Source organism: Lissotriton vulgaris, chromosome 3_1 (genome assembly GCF_964263255.1).
Source record: "Lissotriton vulgaris chromosome 3_1, aLisVul1.2, whole genome shotgun sequence".
NCBI classification, from domain to species: Eukaryota; Metazoa; Chordata; class Amphibia; order Caudata; family Salamandridae; genus Lissotriton; species Lissotriton vulgaris.
The window spans coordinates 670,797,023-670,816,392 of record NC_141689.1 but is presented as its reverse complement, the minus strand read 5'-3'; the positions used below and the strand labels follow the sequence as shown (position 1 = coordinate 670,816,392).

General features: G+C 48.3%; 1 protein-coding gene across 17 annotated transcripts in view; it reads right to left on the bottom strand.

Annotated features, from left to right (window-relative positions):
- PPIP5K2 (diphosphoinositol pentakisphosphate kinase 2) overlaps nt 1-19,370 on the bottom strand; it is a 1,400,407-nt gene that overhangs the window by 624,955 nt on the left and 756,082 nt on the right. The gene's annotated exons all lie outside the window — the stretch shown is intronic.

Sequence of the window (19,370 nt, the reverse complement as noted above, 5' to 3'; positions counted from 1 at the left end):
ATCGATCAGGAACCTAGATAAACACGCAACAGCACAAAACCCTTCACTCACTTTCTCCCAACTACCTTAACAGCAAACTAGTAAAAGCAGGAAAATCCAGGACTCTGAGAAGCTCCAACTCACTTCTTCTCATCCCTCCGAAAGTGAAAAGGAAACCCACTCAGTGTCGATCCGTCTCGGGTAATGTACCCAGGATGTGGAACTCACTCCCTGGAGACCTCAGTTGCAATCCCTCCTTCTCCTGCTTCAAAAGGGACTTGAAACTTCATCTCCTCAAAAAATTCTTTACCGATCAAGGTCAACCAACCTAGACTCTGATAACCTAGTTGACTCCCCCTCACTTGACCATCAAGGATAGGTGGTTACTGGACAGTCCCAACCACCTCCTTTATTTTGTGTCCCTCCCCCCCACCGTTTGCCTAATTATTATGTTTTTGTTATATTTTTTGCTTATATTTTCTTGCTTTCTTAGTTCATGCTATATAATGCAACCTTTATCTCTCACTGTTTTTTCCAAATTATTATGCTTTTGCTTATATACTTTTTGCTTCCTTAGATCATGTTATGTAATGCAACCTTTTTCTCCTGTGTATATGTAAAGCGCTCTGATACCCACGGGTCAAGCTAGTGCTATTTAAAACTTTTAAAATAAAAAAATAAAACAAAATAAAGGGGTGGTGGGGGGCATAAACACTGCCTAGTATTATGGGCTCTCCCCAGATTGTAACATGTAGAAGCACGTATTGGCCCTGCTTGTTGGTCCATGTATGTATATGAGTATATGGGATTCTACGGTTGATGACTATAGCAACCCCCTGTGACCCTCTCGTAAACCCTGAGTGGAATACTTGTGTGTACCTCTAACGGGCAAGGCTCAGGGCACAGGTGCCCAGTAAGTGGGTATCTTGCAAGAGCATAACATCCGCCCCAAAGTGCTTCTCACATTTAAGAATTGCACCCTTCTTAATCTTATCTAGGAGGCCCGAACATTCAGGAGACAACTTTGATTACTCAGAGCAGGGCTGTATTATTCGTGGGTACAGACATTATATATGATATGAGAGTTGAAGACGTGTGAGACGCAGATATCACTATTAAATAATATACTGTAGATGCGTAAAACTTCATCAACAAATGAAAATTGAAATAGGACCATTCCCACCCATCCCACCCCTGCCCATTCCCAACCCAATACCTTAAAGAACGCTAAAGTATCTGTAGTGGACTATGTACAGCTCCCACCCCAACGGAGGGTGAGGGCTGATGTAGTCCAAAATTTGCCCCCAAAGGGTCCCATCCCTATTTTTTGTCCATTGGACCTGTGACGGAGTCGGTTTCAACATAGTAGCCTTTGTCATTGCCGATATGTAATCATATTTGTACGGAGAGTTCTGCAGCATGAATGCAGCTCAGAAAAGTGCAGGTCTGACGCCACTTGCTAGTCCGCCTTCTGGGTTCTGACTCGTTTATCTCCACGGGAGCGAGAGCCTTCAGTGTATTTATCTAATGTGCTCTGCTTCCTTTGAGGCCTGCCCAGACGTCTGGTTTTCAGACATGATGGTAGGTCTGAATATAGCAGGGATGAGCGATGTAGGGGTCTTGAAAGAGGGTTTGAAATGCCAGGCCCCAGTCCGTGACTGAGGGAGTCTGCGCAACGGGTGTGGAACCCACCCACAAGCCACACTGGGGCCTAGACTAGCCGCCTCCAAAAGTGGGACCACGACCAAGCCTCTAATGGGCGCCTTCCTTGGATTTCGTCCCTGCAAACAAGCGTGACCCCAGCCACTTTACTTAGGCCTGGCCGGTCCTCCACAGGGTCTGTGTGCCCCTTCGCAAATGAGGCGGTGAGCAGGGATCACTATGGTCTGTTTATTTACACGGGCCCTTCGTGGCCGATACTTTCTCTGTAATGGGTTGCCTCTGGGTAGGACTCAAGGATATGACCTGATGGGTCGGGGGGATGAAGCCGGCTTGTGCCCTGATGGCTCTCTCGCTCTGGCCCCCACCGCTACTCACCTGCCTCACCAGTTCTCCAAATTGTGTCCCACTCTGTGGCAGAGAGAGAGGTCAAAATGTCACTGCCGGCCGCTTGATGTCTAGCGCGGCTCACAGGCCGCGAGAGGCTCATCGGTGCCCAACAGCTCCTGCATACACTCGTCACGGTGGGCAACGCTTCTACACTCAGTTGCGGCCCCGGCGGCAACCAGGAAAACCACGGAGGCCGATACTCCATCACACACGGACCTGGGGCAGTCCCTTCGCTGAGCAGAGTTAGCGGTCATCGTGAAGTCAGGGCTGGGGGTCCTGACACCCACACATCTCCGGGTCCATGGCACACTCCAGCACCTGCTCACAGCGGCAGTCGCAGGTTGGGCTGCACGCGACACTCCGAAGTTGGGTGGCTCGGGCTATCCCAGACCTGTAGGTATAAAAAAAGAATTCTTCAGCTAAATCAGAAAATTCACTCGTAATTCCTTCAATGAAGCTACTCTTTCTTCCACATAAAAATCCCCCAGCTTTTTGAGCCCCCAGCCATCTCAGCTGAGCACATAAGAGTTCTGAAAAATTTCCAAAAGTGCTGGGTTCCTATAATAACTGAACCTACCCAGCCCTATCTTTTTCCTCAAAGTTGACAAGATCCCAAACGTAGCACGGAAAGTATTGAATCGAACCTTCTTGAAATAACTTGGTTCTATATGCCTCAAAAAGCAAACTTGTGGGCTCTTCCTCAAGTAAAAGCTAAAAAATTGAGGGTTTATTTTCTCCATCCCACCGATCTACTGCATGCTTCCCAATGAGGGAGTATCTTACAGAAAGACAAAGGAACCCAATTTGTAATGGGTCGGGGACCTTGGGTTATCAGACTTTTTCTAAAGACAGCGGTCCCTAGACAAAGACTAGGATGAGGAACAATAAATATAGACCCAACCGGTACTATATTGTAGTAGACATCTGTCCAGCCGGGCAGATATTTAATATGCACTTAATTCAGTATAAACAGAATTTAAACAAGAAACAATTTTAAGTGGGACACAAGTCTGCATCCAACTCAAGAAAAAAGAGACATACAACATAGAGTGAAAAGGTTCAGCCAAGGAAAAGGTTTGTTTTTAGGTAAATTTCTCATAGAACAAACTGAATATTCGGTAGACGCCATTACACAAATATTAGGGCATTCTAAACGTACAAGTTACTTACCTTCGGTGGCGATGTATCTGGTAGAGACGATTCTAGCTGCAAATTCCTTAACGTATCATTATCCCCAGGCCTGAGACTGGATCCGGAAAACTTTTTGCCATAGTATCCCTGTGTGGTGGTGGGCGCCACCACGTGACTCCGCCCTGACGTTGTTCGCGTCCGTGACGTTAGCGAGAATACATAAGTCCCACCCTGTCGCGCCTACATCAGGAGCCATCACAAAAAATACTGTGAAAATACTGGAACAGTGTGCAAAAAACCCTGCTAAACAGAAGGGAAGAAACAATGGTGAGGAACAGCACCAGCCAAAGTAAAGCCAGGTACTGAGGCACTAAAATCTGGAATGAAAGAACAGGCACCACTACTGGAAAGCAATCCTGCAAATAAATATAATAGCCTCCCCGGGACAGAAGCATATAAAAAGCACAAAGCAGACCAAGAAGTCTGCAGCCAAGTCCCAGAACAGAAGAGACAACAAGGTCAGAACGGAGAGCAATAACCATTCAACCTCAGACAATACTGGCAGGGAGAAAGTTTCCCGAAAGCCAAGGCCGAGTCCAGCCAAGGCACGGCAACCCCAAGGACTGTCAAAGACAGAAGTGCAAGTAACAAAGCGAAGAAGAAGAACAAGCAAACCTCTCACTGGAGCCCAGGATATAATAACAAGAAGACAAACTTCCCCCAAAGGAGGTAGTAAGAAAAGGCACTCACAAAAGACAACCACCGGGAGGCAGGCGAGTGCAGGAGACCAAGAGGGCCCTCGCAGAACGGGCAGAAAGGGCAGTGTGAGAAGTTGCCCTGATATATGATGCCCACTAGTTCTAGTGATCATTTTGTATCAGTCCAAACAACCCTTATGGTGATTGGTTGTAAGTCAACCTTATAGACAAGCTATCCTAATGGTAGCATGGACAAAGCAGTCTTAGGCTAAACTCTATTGGCATGTGAAGCCAGCTGTTTTACCACATATAACCCCTGGAATACCAAGTGAAAGGACACCACAAAGGTTGTTATGAAAATAAACAATATATTTATTAACATACACCTCTGAACTCTTTATGAGATCAGAGGGCTAAGCACATGACAATCTCTTAGGAAAAATACGTTTAAGTTGCACAAATTACAATGGTGCCCTAGGGGCACGACAAACCATATACTAAGTAAGTGGAATGTGAAAGTCGATAAAAGGAATGGAGCTGTCCAGAGGCTGTAGGATCGCTGGGACCACGCTATACTAACTCTAGGTAGGTAAGAGGAGGCCCACGGAACGCGTGTGCAGAGTGTGAACTCACACGCGAGATGCGTAGCAGTGTCTATGGACAGTACAGTTCAAGAAAAAGGTGAGAACGGACATTCCTGACTAGGTAGAACTAAAACGACTGTGGAACTGGACACTAGGAGAGTCAAGCTACCCTTGAGCACCAAAATGCTCGTGTTAGCTCACCCACAGGCTGCGGGTGCATAGGTGCCAAGTCGTGTTGGGTTCCGGCGTTGGAGTCTATGGAGCCTGGAGGAAAAGATGCTGCAGGCGGCCAGAAGGAAGATGTCCGGTGTGATCCAAGGGTGGATCAGTGAAGAGAAGAACCTGAAAGCAGAGGGGACATTGTTCAAAGTCACTAGCCAGTGACTGGAGTGGAACCAGGAGTGGAACCAGATGTCGTCGTCGCGATCAGGTGAGGGTGGACGCTTGTCTCTGCAGCCACGTAGACCAGGTGGTGTCTTCGACGACCAGGATGGAGGCACGAGCTGTCCCGCGCAGGTTCTCGCTGTCGGCGGTGTCGGCTTCGGATTCGGAGTCAACAGGCCTTGGCAAAGGCAACCCACGCGGTGAGTGGAAACGGCGTCTGGAGAGGACCAGGAGGGTCCGGGGTGCTCCTCTTTTGGAAGGGAGCAAGGGCCAGTCTGGAGCAACCAGACCAGCAGTGAAGATTTCGGAGTTCGTCGTCTAGAAGGTCACTAGCCAGCCGGCAAGTGACCAGAAAACGCGTCGAGCAGCAAACAGGCAGAAGGGCCCCAAGCAGATCTCGTGGATGCTGGAGGGCTGGTCTTCGGTGCAGGAGCTGCTCGGGGTCGGGGCTTCTCAGTCCCCAAAGCACTTGGATGAGGTTACCTCAGAAGTTGTGCTGGAGCGAAGTGCTGCTTCTTTCAAGATGGCCAATCCCACGTGTCTCGTCGCACCCACGGATCTCAGCTATGCTGCAGATGTAGGTAGAGGTCGGAGAGGTCTGGGAATCCGGGTCTCGTCGGGCTCTGAAGTCTTGTTCCTCGAGGGAAGACGACAAAGGGAAGCCGCTGGACGCTGATGGTGCCTGCTTGTGCAGGGTGGACACTCCTTGCCCACAAGGGAGATTTCTTCAGTCTTCTGTTCAGAAAGTCGAAGTCCAGAGTTTCTTGTAGAGTTTCAGTTCAGGATTAATCTAACTCGAAATGGGACCAGCTCCTACCTTCATCCTGCTAAAGGGGGCTGTACTATCACTAGGTCCCTCCTATGGGTGGGACCAGGAAGGGGGGTGGTTACACCCCCTAGCCTTTGTCCGGTCTTGCGCCAGAGCTGGGGCTGGATAGCCCCAGGAACTGGTTTAGACCGGTGTATGCACAGGGACACCTTGTGTGCCCCAGGCATGTCTCATTTCTTTCAGCCCTGTCCTACCCAATACACAAAATCCTGCCTGGGGTGGTGCTAGCACCTCCCAAGGCAGGAAACCCTTTGTCCAAGCCTCCCTCGCTGGAAGGACTCCCAGCAGCAGGAGGTCAGACTTGTGTCTGTGGTGGCAGCATCCATTTTGTGATGCTGAGGCTCGGGTTAACTTTAACCGGGGTTCACAGTTAGGTACATGTCGTGTCCCTCTAGAAGGGTGGAATGCTACCCCCGTCGCCAGAATTGGCGAGGGGGTAGTATTCCAATTCGTATGACACCTTACTCGACATGTTTTGATAATGCTATGCCAAAGTTAGCAATAACCGCGAGGATTATAATGCACTTAAGAGTATATGGTATAGCGTTATCATGGAAACAGCTAAAGGACTTGGTTCCGAAAGCTGTAGACAGGCTCAGCTCATGCCAGAGCACTATCTCACATAATTCGAAGCACTCTGCCTCGAGGATTGTTAAGGCCTGCCATAGGAGTGACTTATAGGAGTTTATGTGTCCATTTTAGGGTTAGATATAGAGATACTATATCTAAAGCAAAGGGTGTTTACACCACCTTGCCCCAGCTGATTGATCAGCCAGTTGTGTCAGATTTGGATGGCCAGCCAGGGGTGGCATAATACATGCTGCAGCTCCTGGTAGGCCCTGGGTGCACCTATGCCCTGGGTACCTAAGGTACACTGTACAGGGGCAGATAAGGTGACTCAGTATCCAATTAGATATGTACCTATAGTACATGGAATCCATTTTACAGAGAGAGCAGTGGGCCTGGGGTCTTGAATAGCAGGGCCCCAGGTCAACTAAGTAGAAAAACCAGCTAAACATCAGGCAAAAAGTTGGGGGCAACCATAATCAGATATCCACCTTCCTACAAGGAGTCACGGCGGTCTCCTGCAACGCCACAGGGAGCCCGGAAAGGATTTGTAGCGAGGCAGGGACGCCAGGCGCTGAAGAGGGGAGCCCAGAAGGACCGCACCTCGACTGCACTACCCTCCTATGAGCTGGAGCTGGAGCTGGAGCTGGAGCTGGAGCTGGAGCTGGAGCTGGAGCTGGAGCTGGAGCTGGAGCTGGAAAGTTCGGCGCCAGAGCTGCCAGAAACTCCGCGGAAGGCCTCGCGCGAGGCCAGGGTTCCACAGACTTCTCAGGAGGTGGGGGAAGGGCAAAAGAAGCCTGCAGTACTGCAGCGTAGGCTGTCATTTGGGCCCTAGTCGCCTCCGTGCCAGGAAATGGTGGGTAGGGAGGCGACAGGCGGGGGCGCCTGTCCTGGTGGGAACTGGCACCCACCGCGGAAGGAGGACAGGGTCTCGGAGACAAACTGAAGGACCTACCAGCCAGTTAACCACGCCCAAAGGGCCGCTGCAAAAGACGATGTCGCAGACAAAACCGGCAATTCCTTGCTTCTGAGGTAGGGGACGGACGCTGGGATAACACTGACCTGGACAAGCGCGCCAACAGCAACTTTACCAGGCGCTTCCGCCCCGTGACTAAGGTTTAAGGTGCTGACAGGCGTCACAGCTCACCGAGTCGAGGTGCTCACCCAGGCACCACATGCAAATTGGGTGAGGGTCCGTCGCCGACATGGGACGCGCACAGGAGGTACATGTTTTGAAGCCCGAAGGCATTCGCACACTGTTCCCCTTAACGTCAAAGCGTGTAAGAGAATAGAAGGCCCGAAAACAGGCCAGAACACAATCTGGATCAGCGTTGCACGCGGAAAAGAGAAAAAACAAACGTAGGCGTCCCCGGGTGGGACTTATGTATCATCTCTGACGTCTTGGATGCGGACGACTTCAGGGCGGAGTCACGTAGTGCGGTCCACTCCCCTGGCACGCAGATATGCTGTGGCAAAAAGTTTTCCGGATCCAGTCTCACACCTGGGGATAATTTTACGTTAAGGAATCTGTGGCTAGTAGTCTCTATCAGATAGGTGTATATGGTGTACAGGGTGTTGATGGCATTTCGATCCCTTAAGTAAATGCCGCGATCATATTCAGGACATTTAATAAGCAAACCTGTTATACATAAGTCTGAAGTACTAGAACCATAGGAAAAATGAAAAGAGGGAAAAAAGAAGAAAGAGAAAAGGGAAAATTTCTGAGTTAAAATTGATCAAGAGAGTATCAGCATACGCCAGGGTGCTCCTGAGGTGGGATTTCCTCTACTTAAAAAACAAGCGCGTCAAGAGAGACTGCGCAGTGCAACAATACTAGATGGTGATGAGGACCTGGCTTGGCAGTTCGGGCTGGAATGTTCCCATGGGGCACAGGGTCAAGACTGATTTGCATATGGCCAGGTCTAAACTGGGGTGGCATGGTGAGCAAAAGAATGCTGGATTTAACCCAGATCTCTTGACTGGGAGAGAATATTTTGATTTGTTCTGCATTCCGTCCATCAATTGTGTGTCTTTTGCTTACTTGCCCTAAGTGCGCCAGGTATGCCCAGACGTGGGTCCTGGGTTCACTGTGCCACTGGAATCAAGCTATCCTGGCTGAAGAGGGGTGAAACCCCTAAACCGCTCCTAGGATGCTTGTTTCTGGTCCAGGGAGGACCTGGCTTGGCAGTTCGGGCTGGACTGTTCCCATGAGGCTCAGGGTCAAGACTTATTTGCATATGGCCAGGTCTAAGCTGGGGTGGCATGGTGAGCAAAAAAAAACAATGGATTTAAGCCCAGATCTCTGTACTGGGGTGAATGTATGGCATTGTTCTGCATTTTGCCAATTAACTGTTGTTTTTGCATTTGTCACCACGAGTGGGAAGGGTATGCCCAGATGTGGGTCCCGTGCTCTCCATGCCACTGGAATCAAGCTATCCTGGCTGAAGAGTGGTGAAACCCCAAAACCGGTCCTAGGATGCTTGTTTCTGGTCCAGGGAGGACCTGGCTTGGCAGTTCGGGCTGAACTGTTCCCATGAGGCACAGGGTCAAGACTTATTTGTATATGGCCAGGTCTAAGCTGGGGGGGCATGGTGAGCAAAGGAATGATGGATTTAACCCAGATCTCTTAACTGGGGGAGAATGTTTTGATTTGTTCTGCATTCCGTCCATCAATTGTGTGTCTTTTGTATGTATTTACACGGCAGCTTTACAGCTGTCATAATGCAATATAAGACATACATGTAAGGGTTTAGATGACTGCCCGTGGGCGCTCTTTCTCTTTCACCACTGCTCGTATCTATGTTCAAGGGAGATGCTCTGAGAATCTGTCACAGCACTTAGCTATGACTATTTTTCTGCCATGTTGTGGTCGTAGGTGGCCTGTGTACTTCTTAACTAAAACGCACACCAAGCACTCTTACAAGCTGGCAGGCACATACAATAAAACTACTCGCCTCCTAACATGCATTTATGCGTCTGGCAGTACCTGTATATTTTTTTGCAGTTTTATATAGCACGAACGTGGCCCAAGGTATCACAGAGCGCTTGTTGTCCTCACTAATTCTATGGGTAGAATTGTTTGAGGAGATGAGTAAAGGCAAAAGTAATTGTGTTTCAAAGAAGCGGCCGCCATTGTCCAGTGGCTTTAAAAGAGAAAGCGGGCATGGCGCGCTGAATGTAAGCAGAGCACGCCGTGCCTGCAGTAAGAGACTCATTGCACTGACTCAGGCTCGACCTAATAATCATTTTGGAAGATGCCTGGCATCTAAAAAGTTCTACTGAACATGACAGTCACCAAGTAAATATAAACTTAATTTTATGGGTCTGCTAAACACCAGACAAAAGAAGCTGCCGAAGAGTGACTGGAACCACGTAGGTTCTAAAAGAAGGTTAAAACTGAGGTTTTTAAATAGACTTGTCCGAGTAATCACATATATACAATCCCAAACCTCACTGAGTTAATGTTCCCACTACACAGGCTTAATATAATCTGCAGGCCAATAAATTACAATAGTTTATTCCAATTTATTTTTTATTCATGCAAAGACAAACAATTGACAAGGCAATTTTTCATTGTGTTGAAAGTAGACATAAGAGCAGGTCATGGTTACAAATTTAACTGGTGGGTAAATGGCACAGTTGAGGGTGTCAGGCAATCACCATGACAATTCGATTCAGTATTCAATTAATTTGAGGGTTGGTTAAATACTATTGTCTTGGGTAATTGTTGCATACTTGGTTTAATAACCTCAGAATGTGAGCGTTTATTGCTGTTTCTATTACACTTGAATGCTGGGATGCACTTTTCTTAAACTGAATGCTAGTATCACAAACTACCAGGAGAGAAAACACAGAAAGAAGTGCCATCTTGTTATTGGTTGGAAAACAATCAAAATATGTTATGTTATGTTATGTTATGTTATTCAAGATTTATCAAGCGCACAGTCACCCAGGGGTTTCATGGCGCTAATAGGCAAAAGCATAAGTTAAAAATAAAAAGTTTCCAGCAAAAGCCTTACAGGGGAAAAGAGGGATTGGGGTCTGTGGGGCATATAAGCAAAAGTATAACAAAGATTATCAAAAAAGCGAATGAGGAACCAGAACTCCTCTCTAACTTCTGAGGCATCTCTTTGCTCCCAGGGGTCTCCAACAGTATTGAGGAGATTGTAAATACCCAACTATCTATATACCTGAACATCTTCAATCTCAGCCACCCCATACAATCTGGCGTCAGAGCTCTACACAGCACGGAGACAGCACTTACAGAAATAACAGACTCCATCATATTTGTGCTGGACGCCGGCCAAAATGCCACCCTAATTTTAATAGACCTCCCCAAGGCGTTCAACACGATCATGCATGAAATCCTGTTACATCGCCTAGCTGCTATTGGTGTGGAGGGGACTGCTCTAGTCTGGTTGGGTTCCTTTTAGCAGCACAGAGGAGCAGGCCATGGGTTGAAGCCATTTTATTTGGAGGCGAAGATTCTCAACTGCGGACTTCCTCCGGGCTCGTCCCTGAGGTCGAAACCTTTTAATATTTACACGACAATGCCATACTTAATTGAATCATTGGTTATCCAAGTGGTTTCCTATGCAGATGGCACCCAGATTCTGCAGATCTACAAAAACAATGCATTGGAAGCTAGGTTAAAATTTGCAGCCAGCATAGTGGCAGCAATGGGATGGCTTACGGTCAACTTGCTTCAATGCAACCCGGAGAAAACGGAGGTCCTGCTGTTTGGTGCCAACCCCTTGTCTGGCTGGTCAGTGGCATGGTCAACTACTTGCACATCCCCCAGCCCCCCCGCCCCCCCACCTTCCTCGGAGGTGGCCAAGAATTTAGGGATGCACATTAACTCGCACTTATCCTTCAAATTCCAGATCTCCACAGTGGTTAAAACCTCCTGTTAGATACAGAGGATGTTGAGAATATTTCTTTACCTCCTGCCCGGGGGAGCCCAGAAAACAGTAGTCCAGGCATTAATCCTCTCCAGATTAGACTGCCAGAACATTCTGTACCTAGGGGTCCCAGACAACCTAATCCAACTTATATGAATGGTGCAGAAACCGGCAATTCACCTTTTGTTTAAACTTCCCAAGCATGTCTTCATCTCTCACTACTGCAATCAATTCCACTGGCTATCGGTTAAAAAAAGGATTATGTTTAATGCGCTGACAGTAGCACATACCACCTTCTATAAGACTGGCCCAAATACCTGCCCAAAAGGATTGCCGAATACTATACAAAAAGAACTCTGAGTGAACAGTCTGCCCGTTGCTAGCTATCTCCTACACCAAAAAGAAGAGATGTGTGAGAGGCTGGCTTAGTATATGGTGCTCACTTATTTAAGTGGAGTACTCTGCACTAATCATGACCACCCTTAGAACAGCCTTAGAAAGCTTTCTAAGTGGTAGCTGTGGAGAACAGCCTTCAGGTTTAGTCCAGAAGGAGTGTAATGCAGCTTGTTTTACCAGTACTTAATCTTATAGTATAGGTTAAACATAAAAGAATCACACAGTGTAGTTATAAAAATATGTGTATTATTACAAACACTCACTAACACATTAGTGCTTTCTCCTACCCGTAGATAGAAACACAATACTTAGGAAATAGAGCACATAAGTGGCACAAATACATAGTGGTCTCCAGGGGGTGACTAAATTATATACTAAAATAGTGGAATGGAAACCACGACTCAACTCAAGAGTGGACCCAGAAGACTTAGAAGTGTTGGAGACCCAAGGAACCACCCAAGGTAGGTACCCAGGAACTCCACGGAGGCCATGCTCAGAAAGTGAACACGACCGCGTGATCAACACAAGTCAACAGGTAAGTTGTGGTTGCAGTTTTAAAGAAAAAATACGCTTATCAGCGGAGTCTGAAGACACCCAGTGGAAGATTGGAGAGTCACCACACTAGTGGGTACCCTAGGAACCAGGATACCTACACCAGGGAAGCAGAGTGCATAGGTGTCAAGTGACGTCAGAAACCACAGTAGGCCACAATGGAGGACTTCAGGAAGGATGCAGCTGGAGAAGAAGACTAAGGAGTCGGGTGGAACCCAAAGGTGGACTCAAGATGAGAGGTACCTGCAAGCAGAGGGGTGAGAGTCTATGCCCCTCAGGAGTGACCAGGAGGCACGAAAGATGAATGCTCACCAATGTCGGAGATGCAGGTGAGATTGACGATGCCCTTGAATTTGCAGCTGTGCGGACCAGGCAACACTGTACAAGACCAGGAGCCATTCACAAGCTGTCCCACGTCAGACGTTGAGGGCCAAAGGGTCGGTGTCCGGCAGGGACACCAACAAGCTTTGGATGCAGCAAACAACGTAGTCAATGAAAAAGGTGCAGTGTCGGGACTAGCAAGGTCCAGGTGACTCACCAGGTCCAGGTACGTCAGAGCAGGGCATGAGCAAGCAGGGGAGCCCACTGAAGCCAAATAAGACCCTCAAGAGAAGCCACAGGCCGAAGGCACAGGAGTCGCAAGAGGACCTCGAGCACCAATGAAGCACCAATGAAGATGCCCCACAGTGCAGAGGAAGTGGTGAGGTATAAGATCTTGGCTGCGGGAGTTGCTTGTGGTTGGAGCTTCTTGGAGCCTGAAGATCTCTGGTGGTGAGAGAGCCAACAAGCCTTTGCAACAGCAAGTTGACGCAGTGCACAGGGGTTCTGTTACAGCGTTTCCAATGAGGAATACTGGCCTCAAACTCAGTAAAAAGAAAGTGCAGGCCTCGAAGGAGTTGCAGAACCACCACCTGTGTTGCTGAGCCTTTCCAAGTCCGTGGGAGCCCAGGATCAGCAGACCGATCAGCTGCGTTGTGGGCCTGCAGATGCAGGGGAGTGACTCCTTCAATCCAAGGGAGATTCCTTTGGGTGTCTTGGATGTTCACAGGCCTCGTAAAGAATCTGTATGGAGAATGTGCACTGACGTTGCAGAAGACCAGCAGGACGACGAGACCAGGAGCAGGAAGAATCTTCCCCGCTGCAGTCTGAGTTCCCAAAGCGAAGTCCAGACGGTAGATGTTGAAGGGGTATGTGATCTGAATCTTGTCCCACGACGAATCTAGGGACCCACCCACAAGTTAGCCCTCTGGTACCCGTAGGAAAGGTTTGGGATGATTCTGGGGTCCCTTCCAGAGGAGGGGCTGGACAGTGGGGAGTATACCACCACGTCCTTTGTCGTGTTTCGCGCCAGAGCGGGAGCCAACGGCTCACTGAACTGGTTTGACCTGGAGTATGCAAGGAGGGCACCAAATGTGCCCTTCATGCAGTCTCAGTGGCGCCAGCAAGCACCCCGACCCTATCCCAATACACTAAACCATGTCTGGGATGTGGTCACACATCCCTGTGACAGGATATCTTTTGTTCTGCCTGTCCCTGCTCGAGCTTGCAGCAGGAGGGCAGAAACGTGTCTCAGGTCGGCAGCAACCCTAACTTGCTGTCTGGTTCTGGAACACTGGTACCGGGACCGCTGAGGGCCTTCTGGTATTTAAAAAAAAGGTAATTCCATTTCCATAGTTGCTTGCTGATTGTATAATAAAGATTGTAACAATATTTGATACTGGGTGAAACATGAAGGTTATTTTACGCTCTTTTTCACAAATGTATAACAGGGAAAGAAAATAATATCAATGTGCTTCTATTTTTGAATGTGAAATATACATATGCGTTTGAGGCATTTGCTGTATTGTTTTTTCACTTGATTACCAAGAAATGTCGAATCAGTTCCCTTTTTTATTTAAAAAAGGCTATATACAGATTGATTTATATTTGAAAAAGGCATTTTACTAATCTAATCATTTTTATGTGTACATTTTCTCCTTATGTACCCTAGTATAAAAATATCATTGATATGGATTGGAGCAAAATCTAGTATTCCTATTAGTTATCTGACAAGAAATAAGAATAGTGTACATAGACTTGCCATGCATTTTTTGAACCTGCTTAATGTTTCTTTGATGTTTTCAAGTGAACATTTTATAGAAATTCTTTTTACTATTTCATTAATACCCACTGTGGTGAATTGTTTTGCCCTATTTCATATTACACAAAGCCTCTGCAGAAGGACAATCATGGAGAAAACGAACGCTGGACCATTGCTAAACATACAGAAAATATAGCACATGAATCATTTCCCCCTAAATTGGCTCTGGAAAGAACTTTGTTACTTCCACAATTAGCTACTGGTGTAAAGTTATAAGTCCCTAGTATATGGTACTGAGGTTCCCAGGGCATAGGTGCACCAGGGGTCTCCCATGGGCTGCAGCATGTATTGTGCAACCTATGGGAGTATATTTAAACTGTGACTACAGGTCTACCATTGTAGCCTGTGTGAGCTGATGCTTGCACCACTCACGACAGTTATACGTTTACTTATATCTGAGGTCACTGCACTTAAAACCTATAAGTCACCCCTATGGCAGGTTCTTCAGTCCTGAGGGCAGAACGCTCTGTAACAATTGTCAGGGTGCCCCTGAATGAGTAGGACACCCCTACAAACCCCGTAGTCAATTCTGCAGGCTTTGTAAGTGCTGTCATTCTAAGATACATAGCTGACATCAGTCATAACAAGATGTCTAACTACATAGTGGCTACACCAAACCTGGTAATCTTTGGTATCAAACATGTTGGGATCATACCCCAACACGGATTCCAGTGCTGGGATTATGATCCAATTTACTGGGGGGCTCCCTTGGGGACCCCACTGTACTCCTGGTTACAGACTTTCAGGTTCTGCCAGCAGGCTAGTGCTGCTGCCGACCACAGACAATATTCTGCCCTCCTGCTGCTGAACTCGAGCAGGGGAAGGTAGAACAATAGGTTTCCTGTCACAGGGAGGGGTGACCACCTTCCAAATAGGACTTAATGTATTAGGTTGGGGTGTGGGCGCTTGCCAGTGCCACCAGACTGCTTTGAAGGGCACATTTGTTGCTTTCCTTCCATACTCCAATTTGAGCCAGTTCAGAAGCCCCTTTGTTCCTGCTCTGGATCGAAACTGGACAAAGGAGTATCCTCCCCTCTATCCAGACCTTCCTCTGAAAGGGGACCACCCCACCCCACCCCTGCAAGAGATTGAAAGTTCGGAGGTCTAGAATAGGAATTAGACCTTTGTTCTTTTGGGGTATCAGAAAGCAGCGGGAATAACAACCACTGCCTACTTCTGATATTAGAACTGTTTCTATAGCCCCCTTTGCCAGGAGAGCTGTAACTTCCTCTAGGGAGCAAGATAAGATGATCCTCCAGCAGTCGTTCTTGAGATGGTGGTAAAGGGGGAGGGAAAGGTTGGAAAGGGAGTGAGTAACTCCTTTGAATGATATTTTTAAAAAAATATTTATAATTTTCAATATAATAAGCTCACCACATTTAGTGAAAATTCATACTTGTTGCAACTGTAGCTAAAATTAAACAAACACTTGTACGATTATGCAGCATAATGAGAAAATATGACAGTCCCAAGCGTTGTCTGTGAGAGGATGCCTGTGAGCTAAGTTTCAAGCAAGATTATGAATTAATCTTGGGTAACAGTGACCATTGTGGATCCCAAACATCTTGTTGGTTCCCTTCGAATGATCTTCATGACCCATTCGTCTGATGCTATGGACTGCCAGTGGAGAAAATGATGTTGGATTCTCCCTCCAACTGGACACCTATAGTCTTGAAGAACCAAACTAGGAGGACTTAAGCCTGCAGCTGCCAGGGGGTTGATGACGGACTACTTCTGACTCTCATTCCCACAAGGTTAGAAGGCACCGAGTCTACGTCCTCGTACAACTTGGGAAGCATGTGCATGAATGTGGTTGGGGTGTACATGATGGTGGTTGGGATATGACTGACATGGTTGAAAGCCCCTTCCATTGTCACGAAAGGGGTGAAAGGCAGCCTGGGGGAAAGGTGTCACTGATAGGCCCAAGGACCTGGCCATACCCCGCGAGTCCTTGAAGCACTCCACCACCGAATCTGCCTTCTCTCCAAAGAGCCGAGCCCCATCGAATGGCATATCCATGAGGTTGGCCTGGACAGCCCTCAAAAAGCTAGATGTTCTCAGCCAAGCCACGATCAATGAAACCGCTCAGCCAGGCCACGATCAATGAAACCGCTCTGCACAATGAGTCAGTCGTATCCAGACCTCATCCAAAAGTTAACTTTTCTGCATCCCTACCATCTCTCATTGCTTAGGAGAGCATAGCCCAGGCCTCCTCCGGGACTTGTGGCAGCACTTGAGAAACCGTTTCTTATAAAGTATGCAAGAAACGGACCAAAAGGCAGGAGGTATTCACAGACCGCAATGCTAGGCAGGCGGAAGAAAACAGCCTCTTCCCAAGTACGATTCAGAAAAGGGGGTGGTGATGAACAGAGTGTCTGAATTAAGCAGACCACTCTTACCCAGTCCAAAGATCAGGGCTTGATCCATCACCGTTATTTATCTCACTGCACCATCCCAGCTCAGAAGCTGGCTATATGCAAATCAGTCTGTCCCTGGCCCAGTGCATCATGGGAACAGGGCAGACTAAACTACCAAGCCAATTCTTCACCAGAAAGGAGACAAGCTACCGGGGACCGGTTTCTGGCATTTCAGCCGTCTTCGGCCCGGCTTGCTTGAATCCTGATGGTGCAGTGAGAAAGGGACTCATGTCTGAGTATACCCTGCCACATCTATAGTGGCCAAAAACGATTCAGAAAAGGGGGTGGTGATGAACAGAGTGTCTGAATTAAGCAGACCACTCTTACCCAGTCCAAAGATCAGGGCTTGATCCATCACCGTTATTTATCTCACTGCACCATCCCAGCTCAGAACCTGGCTATATGCAAATCAGTCTGTCCCTGGCCCGGTGCATCATGGGAACAGGGCAGACTAAACTACCAAGCCAATTCTTCACCAGAAAGGAGACAAGCTACCGGGGACCGGTTTCTGGCATTTCAGCCGTCTTCGGCCCGGCTTGCTTGAATCCTGATGGTGCAGTGAGAAAGGGACTCATGTCTGAGTATACCCTGCCACACCTATAGTGGCCAAAAACGATTCAGAAAAGGGGGTGGTGATGAACAGAGTGTCTGAATTAAGCAGACCACTCTAACCCAGTCCAAAGATCAGGGCTTGATCCATCACCGTTATTTATCTCACTGCACCATCCCAGCTCAGAACCTGGCTATATGCAAATCAGTCTGTCCCTGGCCCAGTGCATCATGGGAACAGGGCAGACTAAACTACCAAGCCAATTCTTCACCAGAAAGGAGACAAGCTACCGGGGACCGGTTTCTGGCATTTCAGCCGTCTTCGGCCCGGCTTGCTTGAATCCTGATGGTGCAGTGAGAAAGGGACTCATGTCTGAGTATACCCTGCCACACCTATAGTGGCCAAAAACGATTCAGAAAAGGGGGTGGTGATGAACAGAGTGTCTGAATTAAGCAGACCACTCTTACCCAGTCCAAAGATCAGGGCTTGATCCATCACCGTTATTTATCTCACTGCACCATCCCAGCTCAGAACCTGGCTATATGCAAATCAGTCTGTCCCTGGCCCAGTGCATCACCCCAAGTACGTCCAGCCTCTTGGATTCCCTATCCGGGGGAGCGGAAGGGAACACGCCATGGGATGTTGAGGCTTCGACTACCAAGCTCTTAGGGGTAAGATGTTGGATGAGAAAATTGCGATCACCGGGGCAGGTCGACGACAGCATGCTATTGTCCTGTTCACAGGAGCCCCTGTGCTAGGCATGAATCAAATGCCTAGAAGGACATCCGTCAGTCCGATATTGAAGGGTAAAAGGGGCTCAGATGAGGAAGCCCCAGGCTGAAGCAGTGGATCAAGAGGTTAGTCTTGACCTGCACCAAGGGCAGCTTCAGGTAAAGGACCTCCGCTGCCCTCTTCGCCACTATATCATAAGACCCTCCCTCCTCCATAGCCACATACAGTAGGTGGAGAGAGCATACCAGTATCTGGAGAGGTGCCCAGTCCACTGGCTTCCGCAAGCTCCTCAGACCAGTCCAATTCTTCACCTGGAGTGTCTAACTTGCGTTCTGTAGGATCCAGTGACCCCTTCCCCTCTTCACCCATGCCTGTAACATCCTCAAAGCACACGTTACTTACCTTCGGTGCCGATATATCTGTAAGAAACAGTAGTTAGTGTTAGATTTCTTACCTTAGAATATCCCCAGGCGTCAGACTGGATCCGGAAAGTTTTGCGTAGCAGTACCCCTGCGTGGTCTGCTGCTCCGTGTCCGTCGTCGTTGGCGCCTGGATGACGTCGACGGAGTACTTAGACGCCGCCCTCGCGCGCTGACGTCAGTTCTTATACACAGCTTTTCCGCGCCAGGAACGCAGAGCCATGATATAAACCGACACTGGTGCCATGAAACTTGGGCCCTCAAAGGGAAGAACCTTAACCCTAGATATCGGTTCGCAGAACGGGGAGGATGGGTGGGGCGGTAAGGAATCGAACACTAACTACTGTTTCTTACAGATATATCGTTACCGAAGATAAGTAACTTGTGAATCTGAAAGAAACAGGTTAGTGTTAGATTCCTTAGCTTAGAATAGATACCCTAGCAATACCAACCCCGGTGGTGGGTCTGCGAACCAATGATCACACCAGAAAGTCCTGGAAAACAGAACGTCCGAAAAAGCCATCTCTCTGGACTTGGCTGTCGTGGCAGTAGTGTCTAGCGTACGTGTGCCTCGAGGCCCATGTAGCTGCCTGACAGATGTCCTGCAAGGGGACTCCCCGACCCAGGGCAGAAGTAGCTGCCGTGGCCAGAGTGGAATGGGCCCTCTGCCCAACAGGAGGCTCCTTTTTAGCCAAAGAGTAACATACCTTGATGCACAACACGACCCACCAAGAGATGGTCCGTTTGTGCACCGCCCGACCCTTCTTTGCGCCCACGTAATAAAGAGATGGTCGTCCAGCTGGAACTGGCGTGTGCGGTCCAGATAGAATAAGAGTGCACGTTTCGGGTCCAGACGGTGGAGCCTTTCTTCCTCTTTCGAGGGATGCAAAGGTGGAAAGAAGGTGGGCAAGGTGATGGACTGCCCGATGTGGAAGGCTGTGACTACCTTGGGCAGAATAGAGGGACGCGTTCTCAAGACAACTTTGTCCGATGGACAGAAAGGAAAGGAGGTTTGGAAGAAAGAGCCTGGCGCTCACTCACT